Source organism: Oryctolagus cuniculus, chromosome 18, assembly GCF_964237555.1.
Source record: "Oryctolagus cuniculus chromosome 18, mOryCun1.1, whole genome shotgun sequence".
Classification (NCBI taxonomy): Eukaryota; Metazoa; Chordata; class Mammalia; order Lagomorpha; family Leporidae; genus Oryctolagus; species Oryctolagus cuniculus.
This window is the reverse complement of record NC_091449.1, coordinates 48,906,414-48,932,116: the sequence shown is the minus strand read 5'-3', so window position 1 is coordinate 48,932,116 and position 25,703 is coordinate 48,906,414. Positions and strand designations below refer to the sequence as shown.

Genomic DNA, 25,703 nt, shown 5'->3' with positions numbered 1-25,703 from the left:
CATGTGTGCATGTGCCACGAGTCCTTGCCCCTGCCCACCTGACGTGGGCTTGGCGTGCTCGTTTCTTTCCTCCTCTCACCCACCCCTGGGCACTCTGGCACTCTCTTTCTCCCACCTTATTTCCTCTCTTGTTCCTTCTCTCTCCTGTCTCTTCCCTTAATGTCTTCCAGGAAGCAGAGACGAGTGTCTGTCCTGGGCCAAGCATGCGTGCCTCTGGAGTTTGCACCCACAACTGGCCACGGGGAAAAGCCCCATATGCCAAAAGTTATGTCCCAGTCCCAGTTATTGATTTAGCGTGTCCCTGCAACTCGCACAGTTGACTTCTACCTCTACTGTCTCTGTCTTAGCTCTTCAACCCCATCTCCAACTTACCCCATCAGCAAGCTATCCCCTGCTCCACCCAAGGATTCTGGCATCGGCCCCCCTTCTCAGGACCCCTGTCTCGCTGTCTTCTGGGGTCAGCCACCTGTCAGTTTCCTCTCAGGCCAGTAGGCCTTGCTCTTGCACTGCTGCATCCAGACTTTGCACACCCCTCGTTTCAGGTTACTTACTGGTCCAGGTAAGCATCGTTCAGACCCTTGGCTTCTGTCCCACAGGACCCATTCCAGTTCCGTGGTTTTCCATTCAAAACAAGGACATTGGTAATTGTGTCAACTTTAGAAAGAACAAGATGGCATCCATTTAGGAAGCATTCATTCAACCATAACCTCCTGGATTTTTATGATACCCTGGTGCTCGGCCAGGCGCTGGTGGATCTGTCTGAACTGATCAGGCTGTGCCTGGACTTGGGGCTTATCCTGGGCCTGCACTTGTGGAGGAACTTGGAGTGGAGCAGTGCACAGGATGGTCAGGTCACGGAAGACACTAGGAAGAAGGCCTGCTGGTGCTCTCAGTCCCATCTCTGTGCCCTCAGCACCCCGAGCAGGCCTGTTCCAGGCACACACGTGATTGGTCCCTGCTGTGTCGGGAAGTGAATGATCCCCAGCATAACCGTAACAGTCCAAAGTCCGGGGTTGTCCAGCCGGCTAAAGAGGAAGACTCAGGGAATGTCATGGGTGCTTGAATCCCTGTCACGTCGAAGTGTGCCCAGTGGTCCTAAAGCCTGAACCAGGGTTAAAGGGCGGAAGTTATGGAGACACAGATTCCGGCCACACATCAGGAATCATAGTTGTTTAACAAGGAAATGGGCTGGATCCTGGGATGATGAGCTCCTTACCAGTAGAGAGGTTCAAGCTGAAGGGCCCATGGCCTCCTAATGGTGAGGCTGTGGGAGGGAATTCTCATGTGGGTCAAAGGATGCAATGATTGTAACTGGACATGGGTTGTGTGCAAGGGACTATAGTAGGCTCTGGCAAGGAGAGACAGTGGAGTCCTGTGTTCCTAAGGAGTGCTCCGGCAGTTTCTGCAACTTGGTAACCACTGTGAAATGAAGAAGGCACATACATGAATCCCGTTGTGTAGATGGGGAAACTGAGGCCAGGGAGGTGAAGAGCCTTTCTCCGGCAGTAGTATCCTGAGTGTCTGTGGTGTCCAGGCCCCATGTGAGGGTTTTTTTTTTTTTTTCCCATTTTTCCTATTTAGTCTTCACATCAGCCTCAGGATGATCCAGCATGAAATTCCACTCACCAGACTCCCAATCCAGGGCACTCACCACTGTAGCAATTGCCAGAGGAAAAGTCTAGCCCTGCAGTCCCCGGATGCTGAGCCTCAGAAGCCAAGGGAAGGGGGTGAGGGGGAGGATGCACAGGTGGAGGCTGCTCCAGGAGGAAACCAGTGCTCCGAGCCTGCCGTGGGCCAGGCAGGGCTTTAGCTACACCAGGTTCTATCCGTACTGCCATTTTGTAAGTTAAACGGTTCGGTTAACATCACGTAGGGTAAGAGATCTGACGCTAGAATGCTGCTGTTACCAAGACAACCGCCGTGATCACCCCTCTGCTGGCATCAGCACTAGTACTCCTACTAGGGCTATCTTACTACCACTAGTACAGTTGCCACTGCTGCTATGATTACGGTCCCTGCTTCCATGGTAACTGTTCCTACTACTCTGATGAATAGGATTACAACTATTTGTTCCTTCCCTTTCTTCTGAGTTTTTCTGTGTACTCTATATGAGATCCCAGAGTAAGCCTGTGCCAGCTCTATGTTAACTTAATTTTTATGACAACTCAGGGAGATTTATAATACAGTCTCTATGCAAAAGCTTATGGTTGCCCCCCCCCCCCCATCCCATGAGGGGTAAATGTAGGATTTCCCGATATACACAGAAAGGAAAGGAGGTGGAAATTGGTGAACTAGAAGCTATTTTCCACAGGTCACAAAACATCCATGTGTTTATCTTAAGTTCAGGATCAAATACATTGGCCTATTTCCATTGGATTTTTGGGCTTAGATCGGTCACTCCAGAATTCAAGTCAGGCAAGGGCCTCCGCGGAAGGAGAAATCTCTAAGAAAGAGCACAGTGCCATTCTGAGTGTGGTCTGAGCCAGGCTTTCTGCCGGGTGCCCCTGGGTGCAGGCCTGGGAAGTGGGTTCTGTCACCCCCACTGCATAGACCTGGAAGCTGCGGCTCAGCAGGGGAAGGAGCTGGCCTGAGGTGGCAAGTCAAGTCTGAGCCCAGGAACCTAGCCCTTCGTCATTTCCGGCCCCTCCCACGCCGGCTTGGGGATGCAGCAGCAGAATTAAAATGTAAATCAAAACATAATTGGCTTTGTGTGCACAGCTTAGATAAGATTTACTTTTGAAGAATGACTGTGTTCTAAACCAGCAGGCCCAGCTCCACGAGGTCCACTTGCACTTAATAACGGCCGGGGAGCGGCGCCATAAATATTGCAAACGATGCAGCTTGAACGAAACGCCCTATGAACCGTAATAAAACCCCCCGTGATTAATTCCAGAACGTGCTCTGTTCATATTCGACCTGCAGTGGCTTCCCTGATGAGATCGATACAGCGTGGCGGAGTGATCCTAATAGAAGTGTTATTATCTTTTAATCTTCGGGAAAATGCCAACTTCTCGCATCCGTCACCAGGCCGCCTGCTTTATTTTCTCGGCGCAACCTTGAAAGCAGTTGTTTTCCTGAAATGAAGATACATTCGAGTCTTTTCAAGGATCTATCAATAATAGGACCTGGCCCTTCTTTGCAGGACCCACCGCTAAAAGGCACATTTGTATGCGGCGAGCCAGAGCTGGTCGCGGTGACCTTTGCTGTCAGCTGCTATTTTCCCAGCAGACAAATGCCTCTGGAGAGTGAGTGGTAAAGACAGATATTCACAGGAGGGAGGCAGGGAAGCGGGAGGGGGAGAGAAGCAACACCACCAACAAATAACCCGGGGTGGGGGGATGGTTTAGGGAGCCAGGCGTGTCCCCTGTCTGGGACTCCAGCCGCAGGGCCGGGGCAGGCTGCTGCCTCTTCTGCCTCCTGGGCGGGTCTCCAGGGACCAGAGTGTAGTGGAACTGACTGTGAACCTCCGTGCAGGCTGCAGTGTCCATGCCTTGTAGCAGGTGTTCATGCACAAAGGAAGGGAGACGAGCATCTCTCAGCCTGCTGCCTCCAAGGGCACCGGAGCAAGTGCCTGCAGGAGGCAGAGGTTGTGGATGGGGGTGTGGCCTCTTCCTGGTGCCCTCCCCACTGGGAGGCGGAGGTAAAGGGGTTGCACCTGTTGTGGGTGAAAATGAGCTAACTCGTCAGCGACAGTGCTGGGGAAAGCCTGGAAAGGGTGCCAAGCACTGTCGCTGCGTGCAGCCACGAGCGTGCCGAGTTCTGTTGGAGGCTCCGCGCATGGCCCAGCAGAGCGCCTCAAAGGAAACCAGCAAGAGCCCACAGCCTGGAGGGGAGTCCTCAACATCTTTTTCCTGTCCTGCTTGAAAGAACACTTGTGTCTCCAAATGGCTGCCTTGGAGGAACCTGGAGCACCATTCGGTACCATCCCTCTCTGTGCAGAAAAGGGAGAGCCACTGATCAGTGGGACTCACAGCATCTAACCTGCAGGGCCACGTGTCCTGGGATTCTTTCAAGGGCTCTGTCTACCTCAGTCTACTCCCTGCTGTCTTTCAGGGACCCAGGACCCTCCTGTCTGATGGCTCTGCCCTTTGCTGGGGCTTCTGAGGCCTGCATGTTATCATCTGAATCCAGCCAGCAGGCAAAGGAGAACGGAGCAGGGAGCCATGGGAACAGGAGAGAGGCTGAGGAGTAGTCAGGGATCTCTGTCGTGTGGTTCTCCGTGAGAGATGGGTGTTAGAATGTGTCACATGTCAATGTGCAAAAGGAGAGCACACAGAACTCCCAAGCAACTAGCTTATCACTACTCCCACGCCCTCATCTGTAAAATGGATGTGAACACAGCATCCTTATTGGGCTGCAACAGGCTATAAGTAAATGAAGTGTATGAGAGCGTCTGACAAATAGTAGGTGCTAAGTAAACGTTATCCCTGTCCCTTTGCTTTTGCCAGTCTCTCTGTCCATGGATTGGAACATTGAACCCAAGTCTGTGTCTCCCTTCCTAGCTGTGGGCCTAGATTCCTGGTGATCGTACGCGGCCCTTTGGTGGGGGTGTAGACAAGTAACTCAGTGCATTCTGATTTGTCATTGAAGCTGGGCTTGCCTTGCTCGCCTCACTAGGGACTGTTGGCCAGACTCTCCACCTGTCCCTGGGCTCTGTCCTGGTGCCCCTGTCTCCACCTGTTGCCATCTCTTGCTGTCCTGAGGTAGGCCTGTGGTTCTTTTTTTTTTTTATAGGCAGAGTGGACAGTGAGAGAGAGAGAGACAGAGAGAAAGGTCTTCCTTTGCCGTTGGTTCACCCTCCAACGGTGGCTGCGGCCAGCGCACCGTGCTGATCCGATGGCAGGAGCCAGGTACTTCTCCTGGTCTCCCATGCGGGTGCAGGGCCCAAGGACTTGGGCCATCCTCCTCTGCACTCCCGGGCCACAGCAGAGAGCTGGCCTGGAAGAGGGGCAACCGGGACAGAATCCGGCACCCCGACCGGGACTAGAACCCGGTGTGCCGGCGCCGCTAGGCGGGAGGATTAGCCTATTGAGCCGCGGCACCAGCCAGGCCTATGGTTCTAATCCAACAGGTCATCCCTGGCTCTTTAGATTCAGCTTTGCCACTGTTGATATGGCCCAGGGGTTACACTGAGCTGCCTGGTGTCCCATGTCCTGAGGCTAAAAGAAATAGCAACAGTTGGAGGTACCTTTGGCTTCTTCGCTTAAGACCCTGTGACTTTGGGCGAGTGAGCATGCTTTTTTGAGCACCACTCGGATGATATGAATGCTATAAAAAGAAGCAGCACCCCAGAGGCTGCCTTAGTCTGTTTTCTGTTGCTGGACTAGGGTACCTGAGACTAGATCACTTGTAAAGGAGAGCGATTTATCTTGGCTCATGGTCCTGGAGGCTGGGAGGTCCAAGATGATGGTGCCAACATGTGTTCAGCTCCAGTGAGGGATTCCTGCCATCCCAGTTCATGGCAGGAAGCAGAGGGACCAGTGAGCATATCTTAAAGAGGAAAACCAGTATAAGAGAGCCTCACTTTAGAAGAGCCAGCTCTCATGGTGGCCAATCCAGTCCTTCAAGAAATGCAATAATCCCTCTTCACGACATGATCACATCCTAAAGACCACACCCCTTAATACCATTGTCTTGGTCATCAGGGTTCCAACACATGTACTTCTGGGGGACACATTCAAGTCCTAGCAGGCTGCTAAGAAGAGAAAACCATGCCATGGATGTGAAATTCTATCTCAGAACAGATTGGAGGATGAGGTTGTCTTAGAAAGTGTCACCGCCACTGATGCCCCTCATGTGTGTATGCCTCCCTTGCCCCACTCTGGAGGTCAGGCTGCTTTGTAAGAGCTCACCACAGTGGCAGGATTGAAGCTCATGACAGAGTCCACCCAGGGCAGCTGTGGGAGACAGAAGGTCCCAGCATCTTCTCATGTACCTCAGCCCAGATCTCAGCTCATCCATGGGCTTTTTTGCCACTGGTCCACATTCAAGGGATGCCAGGGCATCCCTGTGCAGAGGAAATGCGTATTCTCAGCTGAGTACAAAACTGAGCAGAGCTTGTAGTTTTCCAGGATGTCACTTCCTCAATTCAACCTGAAGCGCCCTATAGAGTTTTTAGCATCAAGCAGATGGGCTATGAATAAACGCTTCAGAAATAGAGGTACACAGGACAGGTGAGAAGTAGGGGCGGTGTGAGGGGAATGCAGGTTCTTGCTTTGTGATGCAGTTCCCTTGCTGTGTACCTGGGGCCATCTGTTCTTCCTTTATGGAGGTACTTGCACTTTTATGGCACCTTGAGTTTAGGAGAGCACTCTCCGGAGGCCAGAGCCAGGCTGAGGGGGCTATCAAGTGTGTTTCCCATTCCTTGCCTTTTAACCACTTGTCTGCCTTGGTGCCCTGGCTCTGCTGTTCAGCAAGCCAGTCATACCTTGCTCAGCTGTTCCTGTTCCACCCTATTCAAGATCCTGCCGAATTGCTACACTTCTCAGGAACCTCTGCTGATCCCTGAGGCAGGGACACATGCTCCTTTCCCCATTCACACACGTCTTCCTCTTATCTACCTTGTGGCAGTTCTTACATTCCATGGCAGATATGTTAGTACATAGCTTTTCCCTTTGGCAAACGGTAATACTAATTATGATACTAAAACAGCCAACTGTTATTGACTGACAGCAAGGTGCCAGGAAATTTACCGGTGTAAGTCCTCATAGTTGATCCTCATAATGACCCTTTGGAGGAAGCACCATCAAAATCCCCACGTAACAGACAAGGAAACTGAGCCATGTAGGAGGTAGAGATTGTTGGCGATCTTGAAGCCAGTGAACAGTGGCTCCAGAACTGACCTCATGCACTTAGGGATATTTCCACTAACTTTGCAGAAATAGAAAAGGAAACACACTATGAACAACGTAGGCAAACAAACCAGGACAGATTTGAACAGCATCATACACAAACTAAATCTACATAGTTACAGAACACTCTCCCCAACAGTAGCAGAATATATATTCTTCTCAAGTGCGTGTGGATCTCCAGAATAGACTGTATTCTAGGCCATAGCACAAGCTTTGATAAAAAGGATTAATATTGTACAAAGGATGTTCTTTGGTTATAGTAGAGTGAAGTTGTAAATTAATAACAAAAAGCCATTTGTGAAATTCACAAATATGCAGAAATCAAACAATACGCTATTAATGGTTCAAAGAAGAAATCACAAGTAAAATTAGAAAGTAATTAGGAATGAATGGAGATGAAGACACAATACACCAAAAATTATGAATACCTAAGTCTGTGCTTAGAGAAGAATTTAAAGCTATAAATACCTGTAATATAAACAAAGAAGGATCTGAAATAAATAAAACCTAACCTTCCACCATAAGACATCAAAAACAGAAGAATGAACTAAGCTCAGAGTAAGCAGAGGAAGGGTCTTATAAAGATTAGAGTAGAAATTAATAAAATAATGAAGTGAAAAATGTTAGAGAAAATCACTTAAATCAGATGTTTCTCCAAAAATAATCAGCAAAATTGACCAATCTTTGCTATGTTAAGTAAGAAAACAAATAGAAAAACTCAAGTCATTGAGTCATAAAGGAGAGAGGGGACACTACTACTGACCTCACAGAGTTAAGAAAAAAGTATAAGGTCATACTTGAACCATTGTATGTCAACAAACTTGAAAGTGTAGATGAATTGGAAGAATTTTTATAAATCCACAAACTTAGCCTGACATAAGAATAAACTAAAAGGTCTAAATGGACCTTTTATAAATAGATTGAATTACAGGTAAAAAAAAAAATTCCATTTTGAACCACCCAGTATCAGATGGCTTCACGACTTTTTTTTTTTTAAGGTTTATTTATTTGGAAGACAGAGTGACAGAGAGGAAATGATGGGGGGAAGGGGAGAAAGAGAAAGAGAAGGAATTGTCTAGCTACTGGTTCATTCCCTAAATGTTCACAACAGCTGGGGATGGGCCATGAGTAAGGAGTTCCAGTCTAAAGCCAGGGCCTGGAACTCCATCTAGTGTCTGATATGGGTGGTAGGGACCCAAGAACTTGGACTGCTATTCTCTGTCTTCCCAGGCACTTTAGCAGGAAGCTGGATTGGAAGCAGAATAGCCAGCACTCCAATATAGGATGTGTGCATCTCAAGCTGTAGCTTAACCTGTTGTGCCAAAGTGCCCATCCCTCAGTAATGAACTGCCCATCACAGTAGAGTTACCATGTGGTACAGAAATTCCACTCCTAGAAATACTCAGCATAAATGAAATCATGTCCACACAAGACATGCATATGAATTTTTATGGTAGCGTTATTCATAATAGCTGGAAAGTGGAAACAACCCAAATGTCCATCAACCTATGAATGGAAAAACAAAAGGTGACATATATATATATATATATATATATATAAATATAAATATATACATACATACACACCAGGGGATATTACCCAGAAATAAAAAGGAATGATATAAAATAGTATGGCTGAGTCTTGGGAACATTATGCAAAGTGAAATAAACCAGCCTCAAAAGAACATATACTATATTATTCCACTTATATAAAATGTTTACAACAGGCAAAGCTATAAAGACAGAAACTAGAATAATGGTTGCTTAGGGTATGGGAGGGTAGAGGATAATTGGGAGAGTGATCATTAAGAGGTGAGGGTTTCTTTTTGGGGTAATAGAAATATTCTGAAGTTGATTATGATGATGGATGCACAATTTGGTGAATACACTAAAACCTGTTGACCTACACAGTTTAATTATATAGTTCATAAGTGAATAATATCTCAAAATCGTTAAGGAAACATTGAGTATGAATTATTATTCTGCCAATTTTACAGAATAGTAAACTAAGGTGCAGAGACCCAGAGAAACATGTCCATGGTCACAAAGTACTGGTAAGGAGTAGTATCAGGCAGTATTACACCAAGGAGCAGGAGCTGTTGCTGTTGTTGTAGATTCACCCAGCAAATATTTATTGAGCATGTACTCTGGGAAGAGTATGCTCAAACTTCATCGCTGAGATGCTGTTTCAATAAAACATGGTGGGCCCTGAAGAATCCATTTATATCTGCTTGTTAGGTGATTCTACAGCTCAGCCAGGATGGAGAAACATGGTTGTGGTAAATATTTATGCGATGTTCATTGTTGAAATAAAGAGTAGACAAGTACACAGTTGAAAGTCTAGTGGGATCCACAGTGAGTCTGTAAGACAGTGTCTTGATCATGAATCAGGCTGGACAGCAAAGCTCGAGTCTTCCTGGGCAGATGGAGCTGATGAGTGACAGTGGAGAATGTTCGTGAGCCATGAATAAGGAGACCATGTCTAGGTACAAGGCTTTTATTCAATGGTTAGTGACTTTAGAAGGCCACATCCTCAGAAGGAGAGTAGATGAAGAACAGGGATGAAAGTGGTCAAGTGGCAGTTTCATTATGCACAAGAGCCAACATCAGCTGAACACCAGCATCAATCAGAGATTGGCTGCATGTTGGTGTGACAGTACAAAATATTCCTTCATATTCCCAATACCTGTGGTCCTTATTAAAGAAAAATGGAACCTAAACTAGGAGTAGCAGTGCCTTACACCTGTGATGCTATTAAATTACTTTTGTGGACCTGGCACCATGGCTCACTTGCTTAATCCTCCGCCTGCAGTGCCGGCATCCCATATGGGTGCCGGTTCTAGTCCCGGTTGCTCCTCTTCCAGTCCAGCTCTCTGCTGTGGCCTGGGAGGGCAGTGGAGGATGGCCCAAGTGCTTAGGTCCCTGAACCCACATGGGAGACCAGGAGGGGGCACCTGGATCCTGGCTTCAGATCAGCGTAGCGCTGGGCATAGCGGCCATTTTGGGAGTGAACCAACGGAAAGAAGACCTTTCTCTCTCTCTCTCTCACTGTCTATAACTCTGTTTGCCAAATAAATAAATTAAATAAATATAAAATAAATAAATAAATTACTGTTGTAAGATGCACACTGAAAACCCTTTAAATTTCCTCAGAAGCAGTAGTGGTCCAGTTTAGAGGAGGCAGCATGAATTGTGATTTAGAAACAATGGTTCCAGAATCAGAAGGGCTAGATTCTAGTGGTGACTTAGGAATTTAAGAAGTGTTGTGACAACTGGCCAGTCATTTAATCTTAAGATTCAATAACCAGTTATCAAATGAGGAATATTAAGGATACATTTGTTAATTATTTTGAGGATTAAATGAAATAATGCCTAATGGTAAGTTTCAGGCGTAGTAGAACCAGTACTTGGAAACTATGAGCTATTGCTATGGGAATGATGATAGAGTTCACGTAGGTCACTGTCGCTGACAACGGTCAGTGTCCATCATCAAGGACAATGGGATGCAAAGCACCAGCTCCAGCTCCTTCACTCTCATTGACAGAAGAGGCAAATGGAACGCAGAGAGATTAGCCCACACACCCAGTGATCTCACTGTGGAACAGCTCTTTGAACATGACTTCTTCTGCCCTCTTCCCACCCTGCCGTGTTCTTTCCAGAGAGAAAGAGCAAGGCTGGTAAGAGCTCAGCATATTATTGGTGAAGGACTAATTAGCCAGTCTTCCATCCCAGTAAACTCTTTTCCACATGCCTCTGCTCTCTGGGCTGAACTTCTCTTGACTGAGAGTGAGCCAGAAAGAATCTGGGCCAAGTTGCTGGGTAATGGAATTCATAATTGCTTGGCTCACAATGTGGGTAGATGATTCCTCATTAGTCAACGTCATCCATTCTAATAGGAAGGTGATCTGGAAACACTACCAGCCAACACTGTTCTGGTTGCCAACTTCTTTGTGTATGGCATGACTGTTTTGGTTTCCTTCTGGTTTATTGTCCAACTTGTGAAGCCAGGAGGCTACAGTTTTCCACTGTCATCATTGTTCAACTCCTACTACACTTAGTCATTTGTGTCCTGGTTCTCAGAAGAAAAGAGTTTTTGCTCCTGGCTCTGCAATTCAGATATGGACAGCAGGGGCATATTCTGGAAATGTCAAATCATCACTAGTCACTTTTGTAAACACATAAGCTATAACTTCAAGAAGTAACCTGTTCAAGGTCACTTAGTTCACGGGAGGCAGGGCTTGGATGCAGTCCACTCTCTTAGCCACGATTCTACATGGTCTGGAAGATGAGAGGGAACATGGATGTTCTGACACATTTCCATCACCTGTGTCCTCAAGACTGGCTCTTGGTTTCTCTTGGTTTGGGGTGGGGCTGGGACCCTGGAAAGAGCAAGAGAGACCCTTTCTTATGTACTCTGAGGACTTAGATTTGAGGGATGAAGAACGGGTGTTCTCTCAGACAGCAAGACAAAAGCCTTCCTGGCAGAGTTACGAACTCCTTGAGAAAGCTGATGTAGTCAGCATGTATCCTGTGTGGCATATCATCCCCATACATTTGGTGTTGGGGTGCCCCTGCATGATGGTCCTAAATGGGTGGGACCTCAGGGAGAAACAGGACTCAGTTCCCGATCAGAAGACCTCAGAGCCCAGGAACAACTGGACTTAGTTGAGCCCTGACCTACCATCCTCCACAGTTCCTGCCTTGGTATTGTCTTGTGCTGTTGACACTGTGCACTTCAGCTCCTCAAGAGAGAGTCTCATGTCACTGTCAGGCACGCAGAGGAGAAGCCACTCACGGGGTCTCGAGGGATCCTGAAGAAGGTGGCGAATGGGAGGGTTCCTGGAGGAGGCAATTCTAGTTGATGGCTGTGAATGGCTTTCTGATGTGATGAACTATGATTTCTGGAAGATACCTGGGTAGGGAAGAGCTTAGTGAGCATTGGGAGGATTCATAAACTGGACAAAGAAAATGGCAAGGGAAGGAGGGATGATTTTGTGGATGAATGAGCACCTCAGCTAACGATGATGCTTCTAACACTCATGTCCCCTTCCCATCAACCATGCAGGTGGATATTTCAGACATGTTTTATAGCTGAGGGAAGTGAAGTCAGAGAACTAAAGGACTTCTCCACATTCACACTGCCAGGACAGGAGAGAACCGGGCTCAGCCCTTCCATCTAGCTCCGAAGAGTGTGCTCTTTATAGTGACAAGTTTTCTTTCCTCTCCATGATGACTCTAGAGAAATGTCAGTTTTCAGTGGCCATGGTTGTTTGCTGAAAGGAGCAATTCCCTTTCCTCAATCTCTAATTTTCCTCCAACTAATTGCAAATTAGTGGTGATTTTCAAATGAAAAGAGGAATCCTGCATGCCATCCATTTCTGCTTACCCATCAAGACTCTGGACCTGTGACAGCTCCATTGTCATGGCAACCCTGCCTTTCGGCCTTCCAGGGATCCTTGGCAGTGTTGCTTGGGCCTCCAGAGGTGGGGCACTTACCCTCTAGGTTAGCATCTTCCTTTGCTCTGATGTCCCCAGCATGGGCCCAGATTTCAGTGTTTAACAAAGCTCCGGGCTTCCTACGTGCTGTTCACTTTGATCCCCTGTATTATGGGGCTTTCAGAATTAAAATAATAACAAGAAGAAGACAAAAAAGAGAAGAAAAAAAAGTCTTAACAAAAGACAAAAGTGATATGAATTAGGGACTGAAGAAAAATTGCCTTTTCTACTCTAATATGTGAAGGAATTATTATCCTCTAAATTCAACTGCTGTGTTGATGGAGGAGTTCCCCACTCTAAGATCCCGTGCAAGCAGGAGGTCCTGCCTTCAATACCATTGGCAGGTCTGATGGGTGGAAGAGATATGATGAAAGAACATCCTCTCACCCCAACCCCAGCCCAGGAGGGTGCCCTAGCCTCAGAGGTGGAGGATCTTTGCAGAGTACTGTTTCATTTTGTTGTTTGTGGTGTGTGTGTGTGTGTGTGTGTGTGTGTGAGTGTGAGTTCTCAGTCCTTAACAAGCATCTGCAGGTGCCTGACGAACTACATGTGCAAACATAAGGACATTAGCTAAATCTTAAGAGGAATTAACAAATTTTTGGAAAGACAAAGTAGGAAGAAACCAATCCCAGTGAGAACCAGTCAGTGTAAAAGTAGAGGTGAGATAGAGATTAATAAATCTTGATAACCCCCAATGTTAAGTATGAGTCTGGTTAGGATACAGGTGGCTGTGAAAGTGGAGTTAGGGTTACAGAACAGTGCACACCATTTTTTTTAAAATTACACTGAAAATAAATTGAGCAATCAAGATTTGTCTTGACCTCAACTGGAGACTGGTCTTTGTTAGGTATTTAGGTCATTGAAGGAATGATGGAGGCCAGGTGATAGCATCAGCATCGCCTGATCTCAACATGATCAGAAAACCCACCCAGAAAGGTGGAGTGAAATCCATGCAGTTCTCAGATCTGGGCTGCTGCTAAGGATGGCTGCTCCCTTCCTTAATCTCCAGTGTCAGTTTCCAGTGATCCTTTTTCATGGAGATGGGGTATCAGTGAACAGAAGGAGAGCTGATGTTTTTGCAGAGAATCCTTGCACTGGACCCTTTTTGTTGGGGCTGTGAAAACATTTGAAATTGTTGGAAGACGAGTTGCCTGTCAACCTCTGCCAAGGTGATGTGAATGTTCTGGACCCTGGGGTGAAAGACAGGTGCACTGGAGAGGCAGCATGGGCCACTAGAGAGCACCGACGTTCAGGACACCTTGGTGCAGGGGACAGATGCCTGGGCAGCCTCTCACTCCACCTCTCTCAGCCAGGTGGTGCTCCTGGGGCACAGCCATGGCAGGCTCTCATCACCACCCACTCTGGCTGCGTCACTGTCACTGATCTCCAGTCACTCTGCCTCTGGCTCCACTCTGCCCTTCTCAGCCCTGCCTCTTTTAAATAGCATTGTTAATTGAAGTTAAAGTTCACACTTGACAAAATATAATTCAACAGTTTTTGACAAATGCATATTCATGTAGCTAACACTCAACAAGACAGAACGTTGCATTTCCCAGAGAGTCCCCTCTGCCCCTTTCCCGTCATTCTTCCTCCCCACAGGCAGCCATTGTTCCGTGAAGTTTACCTTGTTTTTGAACTTTGTATAAATGCAATGCCCCCTCTATGTCCTCTTTTGAGTCTCATTAGTTTTGTTACTGTTTCTTGTACTCAGCTTCCCTCTTGCCTTGGAATAACCTTGGAACCTTCTGGGACTCCTTTCCTGCTCATAGAAGTTTCTTTGGGACTCATAGTGCCTGAGGAGGGACCATGTCATTTCCCCAAGGATCCAACTGCTTTCAGCACCCCACCTCACTCAGGGCCATGCAGGTGGGTCAGAGGGGGACAGTGGGCGAGAGGTACAGCAGGTTAGAAGGCTGCAGAACCTATGGATAAACTCTTCTTGCCCTGGACCTGTGTCACCTCTCATAGCCTCCTCTCTATGGTGGAGATCACACAGCTATGCCATCCTGTGGGTGCGAGTGAGATGATGCTTGTAAAACTTACAACAGGAGGGGCTGGTGCTATGTCAGAGTAGCCTCTGCTTGCAAGCGCTAGCATCCCATACAGATACATCAGCTGCCTCCTTCCATTGTGCAGGAACAATGATCATTCTAGCCAGCATTTACTGGGGTCCTAATAGGCGATAGACACTGATTTAAGTGCTTTACATAAATATTTTCTTTCAATTCTCACTATTCTGGTGATGTAGGAGTGATTGGAGCAGTCTATCAAAGATCATACAAGGAGCCAGGGACCATGCTGGGAGTCCCGTGGACATGACTTTTTGCCGCAGACCTATATTGGAGGACCCTTCCCTTAAATCACATCTCCAAATCTAGGTACGGGTTACCCAGGAAATGGGTCAACTGATCACAACACAGTCCCTTCTTCCGAATATTCTTAACAATCAGAGGTCTGATCTTGGTTCTTTTAAGGGAGAAAAAAAATCAGGGATGAGATTTGTAGCCAAGCAATCAGCTGGCACAAATCTTTCTTCACAAGTGGGGTTCATGCTTAAGGAGAAGCGCAGTACACGTGCTGAATCGCTGCGGTTAGGGTTAATCAGAGCCGGAGTGTTCCTGGAGCATGGCGTTCAGGGTACTTGTCTTGTATTTGCATTTTTCTTAAAAGCTGCGATCAGGTTTTGCTAGGCGCAGATGACAAGTGTTAGAGGTAACCAGCATTCTCCGGAATGTTCCCGTTCACATCTTTGGATGGCATCTGCACGCACTGCAGGAGGCAGGGAGAGGCAGGTGGGAACCTGGTGTTTCAAGTCTCTGACCCATTTGGGGGCCTCCCAGAGAGGTCGACAGGTACTTCTTACTTCCTGATTTCTAAACGGGGCTGCTTGGGGCTGTTTTCATCTATGCTCGGTAAGTGTTTTCTCCCCAGACCCCTCGTCTGGGTCTTTGCACACACTGGGAGTCTTCCTCCCAGAACCATAGACAACTTGGGACTTGCCACTAGACGTGGGAAGTGAGGAAGCTTCGCAGGTCTCCCACCCCCACCCCATCTATCCGTCTACAATTAAAATCCTCTTCACTTCTTTAATATATCTCAACAGAATTACTGCAGGGCCTAAATGATGTGATTTAAGTGCATCCCAAGAAAAGGATGTGGCATGGGAGAAATGCTTTAGCTCATGTCAGACCCTTGCTCTATGATAATTCTGTTTGTGTAAAGCAAGAAAAAAGATTTGTCCTTTTTCTCCCCCTTGCTTAAGCCCCAGTATTTGTACCCCGCTAACTTGGGAAAGGTATTTCCTGTGTCGTATTTGTCTTCTACTCCTCAAACTTCCTAAACCATAAACTTGCTCCATCGTCAACTTCCTAAGGGGTAAATTTACAACAATCATGGTGGTGCTGGTTATTATTGTTAACAACAAATCCAGTATAACATCACAACCACCATTTATTTCATGTCTCCCAGGCACCATGCACTAGGTTAAACATGAGATTTCTGGACTAGAGATGATAATAAGCACTAAATGAATGGATGATTCATGCTCATAACCCATTTTACAGATGAGAAAACAGAGGCATAAAAAGGTTAAGTAACTTCCAAATGAAGGACATTGTAAAGTTAGCGTTCAAACCCAGTCCATGCATGTCCAGAGCCTGTAAGTGGATCAGACCACAAAGACCCCAGTCCTGTAGCCTCTGGAAAAATATTCTCTTGAAAGGGTTGGCCTTGACCTGTAACTTATTTGCAGATCCCAGCCTGTGGGATTGTTTCTGAATTTATGATGCACGTTTAGGTCTTTTGTGACTTGTGCTTCTGGAATTTCATTAGGCTGACCTGTAATTGTTGTGGTAAATGTTTACATGTCTATAAATTATTATTGGGCAAGCAGGCAAGGTCAGCCTTTATCTCTTAAGTCATTGGGAACAGACTCCAGAGATTTCCCAGCAGACAAGAGTTGAGATTTGATTAATTATGTGACTGTGTTGATGTCATATTGATGACACTATTTCCTGCTGTTAATTTTGAAGCCTCAAAAGACCCATCTTTCTTGAACATGAACAATTATCACCCTTTAACCAATTGCCTTGTAATCGATTAAATTTTAACCATTAATGGCTATTGATATTTTACTTAGTAAGCTCAGCCCCAGTCTCAGGTTGAACTTTATTTTGCTGTATTTCCTGCTATTTGTTTAGCCTAATACCTTTATTGCCAATTCACGGCATCATATACTAACTGTAAAAACAATGTAGGCCAGCGCTGCGGCTCACTAGGCTAATCTTCTGCCTGCGGTGCTGGCACCCTGGGTTCTAATCCCAGTTGGGGCGCCAGATTCTGTCCCGGTTGTTCCTCTTCCAGTCCAGCTCTCTGCTGTGGCCCAGGAGGGCAGTGGAGATGGCCCAAGTGCTTGGGTCCCTGCACCCGTATAGGAGACCAGGAGGAAGCACCTGGCTCCTGGCTTCGGAATGGCTCAGCGTGCTGGCCGTAGCAGTCATTTGGGGGGTGAACCAATGGAAGGAAGACCTTTCTCTCTCTCTCTCTCTCTCTCTCTCTCTCTCTCACTGTCAAAACAACAACAACAACAACATCAGTATAATCACAACATTAAAGAATGCCTACACTAAACACCCGCTACATTTCAGGTACTTTTATGCATTATGTCATCTAATGCAACAACCACTCATGGTAGCTTTTCTTATTCTTATTTTTGAGTTGTTGAAAATGAGATTCATAGTTTAAGTCACTATGCTGAGATTCCACATCTATAACAATGTGGAGCAAGGTCTGTGTGGCTGCACCTAGTTCCTCCCCCTACACATTTAGTCTTAGCACCAGGAGTCCTCTATCTAGGTTCTGAGAACCAGGTAGAAAGGTGAAAAATGTGGCTGCGTTTCTACTGCTTTTTGAGATCATACAGTCAGTTCATACAACATCCTTGGCAACAGGAAAATCGTCACCAGTGATACAGCCTTAACCTCAACCTCGGTGACTTTCCTCCTTTCTTGAGACATAGAAAGAACTGGATAAGATTTAAAACCATTGGAAATCCTCAAGGATTATCTTTCTAATCTTAACCTCACCACATTTCCATTTTTCTACCTCCCACCTTTTATTCTCACTTCTAATCGGAAACCTCCTGTAGGTTGGGTATCACATCTTTTTCATCCCTGAAGCCCTAGCAGATAGCATAATAGTTGACATACAGGAGGTGTAGTGAGGTTCCCCAGACAGACAGACAGACAATAGATTGGCACACTTTTAATATGAAGGACAAGAAGTTCCACAGCCTACTGTCTGCAAGCTGTGGCCCAGGAAAGCCAGTGGTGAGAGTCCAGTAGAAACCCGAGGACCAGGGAGGCCAGTGGGGTAAATAAATCCCAGTCTGAATCCGGAGGTCCCAGAACTGGAAGTGCTGCTGTGTGAGCGCAGAAGAAGAGGAGTGGTCCAGCTGCAGCAGGAAGAGCCGATGGGTGCTCCGCTGCCCTTGTGTTCTCGGAGGGCTCTGGAGGGATGGGGAACGCCTCCTTGAGTTTTTGAGGGTGATTGAATTTCCTCAGTTACAGACTCAAATGCTAACCTCATCTAGAAATACCTTTCCACACACAACAGGACTGATGTTATATCAAGTCCTTGGGCATCCCTTAGCCTAGCCAAGTTGACACAGAAAATTATCCATTGCAGTAGATTCTTAATAAATTCTGTTGGAGGAATACAAGACTGTCTCCCCCCCAGCCTAATGAAGTGTGTAACATCCTGCAAACATGGATGTCTTTATCTATGCATCTGTCTTCTATGTTTCTAGATTATCTGCATTTCTTTTTTAGAAAATGTAACACTGACTGGAAGAAAAACGTGAGAAAGAGGACTTCTGTGTCCCATGGAAAACTAACTTGGAAGCCAGTAACTTCTGAAACCCCGTAAGGAGTTCACTAGAACCCCATGCTTGTAGTTCCAAAGTCTGCAACTCAAGAGCAAAGGGTGTCCCTGTACTTAGGGGATGTCTGAGACGAGCGCCCCTGGGACATCGGGGCTCCAGATGATGATGACTGGTGCTCAAGCCTGTCCCCCTGGAATCACTGGGACCAGCAAGGCTGAAGTGAGATTCGTGTTTTTTATCCAGGGGCTGCCGGTGTCCAGAATGCTCCTTGGCATCTTGAATGCTGAAGCCGAGTGTAAACCACGTGTGTCTTTATCTATAGGTCAGGCCATGGCTCTTCTTTGCCTTCAGTTTCCTCAGCTGTCCTGGAAGCTCTGCCCCTGAGCCCTCCCTCCACAGGGGTAGAAGAGCCTCAAACATCCTCTAAGTTTTTAAGTAACACCCTGGTGATTGTTGAATCCCTTCAGGGCATGTAGAGTGATTATGCTGCGAAAGTTTAAAAACATGGGTGCAAATTCTTTAACATTCCTCTTATCCAGAGATGGGGGTCTAGGTCTCCAATTCTTGAAGATGTGTGGGCTTGTGACTGCTTCAGCCAGTGGAATAAAGAAGTGACACCCTGCAGCTGACAGAGCTAACTCACGAAGGCCAAGGAGGTCCCACTTGCTTCACCGAAATACTGCATCTGGGAGCTTCTAGGATTATCATTCCAGAGAAGTGACATGCTTCAATAGACCACCCTGGCTGGGCCCAGCCTTCCAGCTTCCCTGTCAAAGTGCAGACCTGTCAAGACAAAGCTTTCAGATGATTCCAGTCCCTAGACATTCAGGCCATTCCTGGACACTCAGCTAAGGTTCCAGGCATCTCCTCTGTGCTTGTCTGAATTCGTCACTCCTGGAACCTGTGTGCATGTTAAGTAGACACTGGTTGTGCTAAGAAGTTTTAGGGTGAGTTATTACTAGCAATAGGCAAGCAGACGGGAACACCTTGCTGACGTTTTTAGGTGAAATTTAGAAAGGCTGTTGGTAAATGGAGATGCCTGGCCTCTGGAGGGTCTGTGTCTGAATCCAAGTGTGGCGGGAGCCTCGCCTCATCTTCCCCGAGAGAGGGTTGTTCTCTTCTCTTTTGCTGCCACCGCCTTTCCACTGTGATGCCCCTTACTCTGCTGTCTCCATCCACCCTGTGCCAAATGCCTCATGGGAGCAAACCACATCATTGTTGCATATGGGGTTCCTTGGAGTAGGGATCCTGTCCCCTTGGCCCTGGCAAAACCAGGTCTGTTGTGAGTAAAGGCTGGGCCGCCCACCAGGGAGACTGCATTGGGAGTGGAAACGATGAGAGGCAACACTTGGCGTGTTTTTGCTACACAGGAGGCTCTGTCCTAAGTGCTCTATGTGCATCATCCCGTGGACTCATGCCAGCCGCTCTGCTGGAGAAGCAGCAGGCACTTGTGTGTTCCTGTTTAACAGACGTAAAGGGGGAGACTTAGGGCAGTTGTGTCATTTGCCAGGCTTTGGACTCAGGCACAACTCCTACACATAACCCCCTGCTCTCCTGCTTCTCAGAAATACTACCCCAGGGGTCTGTCTCCAGTGGCTCAGGGGGAGACTTGAGCAGCTCCTGCCGCCTGTACCCCTGTTTCCTCATGTGTTATTCAGGGATTAATCTCTCCCCCAAGGAGGGCATTTGAAGGTCTTAATGATGCCCCGTTTGTGCAAAAGCCTGTCTCACTTCATGGACTGTCCTCACCTCCAGGGAGGACTTTGAGCGTCTCTTCCTTGGACGCCATTGTATTTTGAGATGCTATTGAATTTTGAGCTGCATAGTTTTCATGTTTAAAAAAGAAGTTTAATACAATTTGGTTCAGCACTCAGTATGCCCCCCTTTTTTTTGTCTTTGACAAAAGCCTGAAGCAGTCAGCTTTTGTGAATCTTAATCCCAGAATAACCTGTGTCTCCTCGCCACAATGACAATGCCTCTCATGTCTGAGGGCAGGCCAATTGGAGCAATGAGCCTGGGATGTATTGAACTGCAGCTTGGTGGTAATTATTTCTTCGTTCCAGTAGATTCCTGTTAGTCAGTTGAAGGTTTGCATTTGCAGACGGCTCTGTGCTTTGCACATAGCTCAGCTTACCTCCTATGCCCCAGGTCCAAACCTGTGTGCGGCAACCAAGCCTGTCACTACCACCAGCTCCTTCCAGGCCCTCCGAGCTCCAACCCCTGGCGGCCAGTCATCAAGGGCCTTTTGCTCTTTGTAAGACTTTCCTAATCATCCCTGCCTCCTCTGCCCTCGTTTCATCCTTGCTCTGCCTCCCCGTGTTTGATGCCTCATCTGCTTGCCCCTGCTATTTCCTCTCAGCGTCTTCACCTTCCCAACGACCAACAAAGAGCCAACTGTGGAGGTTGAAAAGGGAGCAAATTAGGAGCCGTTAAGCGTGGAAAGCTGGGAAGATCACAGGAGGTAGATCAAAGATGACACCTGTTCCTAGAGCGGAACTGAAGAAGCTGGCACGCAGCTGTCACGGCCCCAGAAGTCAGGGATGTGGCAGCTGAGATGAGCGCAGAGTCTGATGTCAGAGGCAGACGGGCAGAGGGAGGGCAGGAAGCCAGGATCCCCAGTTCCACTGAGGACTGACTCGAAGGCCTGGGTCTACAGGCGCCTTCTGACCCAGGTTCCAATCGCGTCTCTATTCCTGTCCGTGGTCCAAGAAGCTTGCTTAATCCTTATAAGCCTCAGTTTTTCAATTTGTTAAAGGCACATTGAATCCAGTTGAGGTGGTAGAATACTTTCTTCCCTGGGTGTGATGGAATTCTTCAAGAAGCAGTGGTCTTAGGGAACAGAGTGTGATGTCTGAAATCAGAGGTACCTGTGTTTGCATCCCAGGTTTGCATCATACTGCTCGAGTGAACTGGGGCACAGTACTTAATGAGTTTCAGTTCCGTATTCTGTAAAATGGTTATTGAGGCGACTAAAGGCGGAGTGCATGAAGAAGGTAGTAGCATTTAGTAGACGGTCTCTGAAAAATAGTTGATTCTGTTCTTTGGACAAATCCAAACTTTCCCCTCGGCACCCCATCCTCCTCTTCCCACCTTGTGTTCTGCGTGCCACACGCCCTGCCTGATTTCTGATGGATCTCTGCCTCCTGACTTTTTCCTGGCACTGTCAACTGCCCTTGCTCTCCCTTCTCCTGAAGAGTGATTTTGTAGCCTTGGCTTTGTGTGAGCTCTTGACATATGCTAATGTTTGGAAAATCAGCCCAGAACAGGGCACCGAGCCCTTCCAAACTAGAGCCCAGGGGTAACAAATAAATTACTTTGCAGCAAGGTTCTGTCTGTTGCAAGTTAAAACTTAACAACAACAAAAAAATTAATCCCCTTTTGTTTAGGATGCCCTGGAGGCTGTGGGTGTCCTCCCCACTGGGTCAGGACTCCACTTGTTCTGCAGCCAGGGATAGAACCATCGTCAAGTGTGCTTTGTGCCACGTGTCTGGAGTTGTGCAAGACCCCTCCCTTAACACACAGGTTACAGATGAGCAACTGTAGTTTAGCAAGGTGGATCGACTTCTCCAAAGTTACCTATAAATAGTTGAATCAGATTTGAAAGAAGACCTGTAAAGATTATATAAATTCTGTGTGTTAACCAAACTTATGGCCTTATTTAAAAATATTTATTTTATTTATTTGAAAGGTAGAGTTACAGACAGATGGACAGAGAGAGAAGAGATCTTCCATCCACAGCTCACTCCCCAAATGTTATAATGACTGGGGGTGGCCAGGTCGAAGCCAGGAGCCAGGAGTTTCATCTGGGTCTTCCATGTGTGTGGCAGGGGACCGAGTACTGGGGCCATCTTCTGCTGCTTTCCCAGGTGCAAGAGTAGGGAACTGGATCTGAAGTGGAGCAGCTGGGACCCAAACTGGCAGCCTTAGGGGAAGCCAACAGCACAGGAGGCAGCTTAACCTGCTATGCCACATGGCCTCTTGGTATGGAAAGAGTGTGGAACATCACTTTGCTCCTCTCCCTGCTCCTCCTTCAGATGGAGGACTGTCGCTCCCCGTCTTCGTGGAGGAACGACACTAAACCCTGCCTAGGCTTCATATCCGAGTCACGGCACCATTATGTCGCTCCCCCTCTTCGTAGAGGAACGACACAGGACCCTGTGCTGTTCTTTTGTCTGCTCAGCCCTTCCCGGGTTTGCTGCTGGTTCTTCCCGGGTTGGCTACTGACCCTTCCACCTCTGTGGAAGGGCGGTTCCCCCTGCCACTTTCCCCACTTCCGTGGGGGAGCGGCACACCGCCGGCCGGCTCTCTCGGGGGCTGCTCAGATGTTCCTCAGGTGTTCCTGGTGCATGTTGTCTCTCTCCTCCTTTATAGTCCTCTTCCACCAATCCCAACTCTGCTACCCACACGCCGAGTACGCTGCTCTCCTCCAATCAGGAGCAGGTCCTACAGTTTATTGGTTGAACTGGAGGCAGCTGTGTAGAAGCTGTTACTCCCTTCTCAGCACCATATTGTGGGAGAGCAGATGCATAAAATAAGTCTTAATTCCAGTAACAGTCTAGTCCGAGTTGCTCCCCACAGAGGAGATCATTTTGGAACATTTCCTTTGGCTTATCCTGGATCACTGATCAGATGGAGAAAGAATAGTCAGAGGCCCAGGTAGAAAGCTGTGCGTACTGCTTACATAGACACAGGAACCCATGAGGCTTCTTCAGCCCAAGGAGGCTGCGGTTCACCAAACACTTGGATTCCTAGGACTTCCCGTAGATACACCAGCGGCAGGTCTATGGCAGGAATAGCACAACTGTAGGCTCCGTCAACGCCCATTGTAAGTTTCTGCCCTGTTCATTCAGGTGGTCCCTGTGCCTTTTGTCACAATGTAGTAGATTGCCTACCAAATGACCACAACATTTCCTCTCAACTCTTTGCAATGTGACTTTGTATCAATCACTGGAGTCTCTTTCTATCCCAGGATCCTGGATTTAGTTTGACCAATGGACATTTAACAACTTGATGCAAACGAAGTCTTGAAGGTGGGTTTACAGCAGAGGCTGCCCTCTCTTGCTGCTGTCTGGAATCCTGAGAAAGAAGTGTGAACAAGGCTGGCATAGCTGGGATTAGCTGAGCTGGACCAGATAAAGAAACCAGCCTTGCTGACCCACAGATTGTGAGAAATCATAAACGTGGCCACTAAAGTTTGGAGTGGTTTGTTAGGAAGGGTAGGGTGGGAAGTATCACTATGCTTCTAAATCTGTATATATGAAATACATGAAATGTGTTCACCTTATTAAAAAAAAAAAAAAAAAAGAACAAGACACTGTCAAAGTCCACAGGCAGAAAGAGCTCAGGACGACTGTTGTTTCTGATTCCCACTGCCTTTGCTACCTCGTGTCTAGCAGGTATATGTTCTCTGAAAAAAAGAGCCCAGATAGCTTGGCTACCGTCCCAGCTACACATCCCTTTTCTAACTTCCTTTGCTCCCCTCCTAGATGCTGGCCATGGGGACAAAGGCCAGATCATGGAGATTGTTAAGTCCCTGGAAAAAAATTCTGAACTACACACGGAAGGCATTTAGGAGTCTTGAAAATATTTGTTTTTTAAAAAAATAAAAATTGAAGCTATGTGTTATTTTGATCATGGTGGCGGTTATACAACTGTGTGCATTAGTCAAAACATGCAGCTGCACACTAAACAGGGTGAATTTTGCTCTGTATGTTAAGCTTTAATAAAATATTTTTAAAAATAAAGACACCTATTTTAATATGGAGAATGAGAATTTGAGTGAAAGCTATGGACTCTCAAGGCTTATCATGTAAATTGCTATGTTACCATGATTGTTTTTCATACTGAATGCACATGGAAAATCTTTATAGCTCATTATTAATGAACATTCAGTTAAAGAAATTATATCATGATAGAATTATAAAAAATAAGCTCTAAAACAGGCCCATATACATCGTTAAAACATGTCTCTATATTCTGTTCATGGAACATGGAGTAGAAGTAGCTTTTCCTATTCTAGCTGAGCATAACTTAAAGCTTCTGGATATTACTTGTAAAGCAATCACTGGAAGTCTCCAAAAGGTAGAAAGAATAAGACAGACTGACTACAAGCATCAGGATCTGATTAACTATACTGTGGTATGATCCCTAGTTTTTCTTTTTGCTTCATCTCATTAAGCTTGTAGGTGGAGAATCCAGCAACCCAGCAACACTAACAGATATAGACATAGGAAAACAACAACAACGCAAACGCCTGTTCTCTCTAGCCAAAGCGCTGGGAAAATGGGCAGCCTCACAAGGTAAGACACTTTTATATAATAACCACCCTACCCTAGACAAACACAAGACAAAAACAAACAAAACAAAACTCAATGGCTCTAATGCTACCCATGCCAGTAGAGATCCAGAAGAGTACTTAGACCTGCACCCTTGGCAGGGCATAAGGAAACCCGCATCAGGTCACGTAGGAGAAGTCCAAGTGGGGAGCTGAGACTTTCATCCCTGCCGAGTGACAACCAGGAGTCTCTTCCCCAGTGCAGCGATCACATAGCAGACCTGGCTTCTACCCTTCATAGGAATAATGGAGCACCCCCACCCCCTCTCCCTTCCAGGTGGGGTACAAGTGAGGCCAACAGAGAGACAAATTCTTCCCACTGCCTGTTTGTACCAAAGCCATGCCTTCCAGTGGTGTCAGTGTAGTTCAGTTGGGGTACATGATGAGTTACCTCTACACCTCCCAGCCTGAGCGGTAATCGATGGAAGTCTATGGGGAAGTGAAACTCCCCACCTTGCATAATGAGACCATTCTCAGTTGTCAACAAAGGCCAAGTGTGTCATTTGAACATCCACGTCCATCTGGAACTAATGCAGTAATTCCCTTCCAGCATCCTTCCCCTGCCACAGCAGTGTCAGAACAAGCTGGTTAAAACAGAAGGTGAAAATACGATTTGTAGTGTCATGAGAAAACAACCAACATATGTCCAAGTTTCAGGGAAAAAAATCACTTACATACCAACAGGATCTCAGACTGAGAGAAAAGGGTCATTGACAGATGCCAATATCAAAATAATAGAAATATGACAGTGTCTGATGAAGATTTTGAAGCAGTCATCATAAAAATGCTTCAGTAGGGGCTGGTGCAGTGGTGTAGCACATTAGGCCTCTGCCTGAGGTGCCAGCATCCTATGTGGGTGCTGATTCAAGTCCTGGTTGCTCCACTTCTGATCCAGCTCCCTTCTAATGGCCTGGGAAAGCAGCTGAGGATGGCCCAAGTGCTTGGGGCCCTGCACCCATGTGGGAGATCCAGAAGAAGTTCCTAGATCCTGGCTTCAGATCAGCCCAGCTCCAGCCATTGTGACCACTTGGAAGGTGAACCAGTAGATAGAAGTCCTCTCTCTGTGTCTCTCTGTCTATAACTCTGCCTCTCAAATAAATACATAAACCTTTAAAAACAAATGCTTCAGAAAATAATGACAA

At 46.9% G+C, this 25,703-nt stretch overlaps 1 long non-coding RNA gene across 2 annotated transcripts in view; it reads left to right on the top strand.

The window, feature by feature from the left end:
* Positions 1–2,224: 2,224 nt before the first annotated feature.
* LOC100340747 (uncharacterized) overlaps positions 2,225–25,703 on the top strand; it is a 180,062-nt gene continuing 156,583 nt past the window's right edge. Inside the window, exons 1-2 of one of the 2 annotated variants that reach the window (XR_011384312.1) lie at positions 2,225–23,257; positions 24,406–24,526. This is a non-coding gene — a long non-coding RNA (uncharacterized lncRNA). Of the gene's footprint in view, positions 24,527–25,703 lie in introns of both variants that reach the window. The other variant, XR_011384311.1, reaches the window with a different exon arrangement.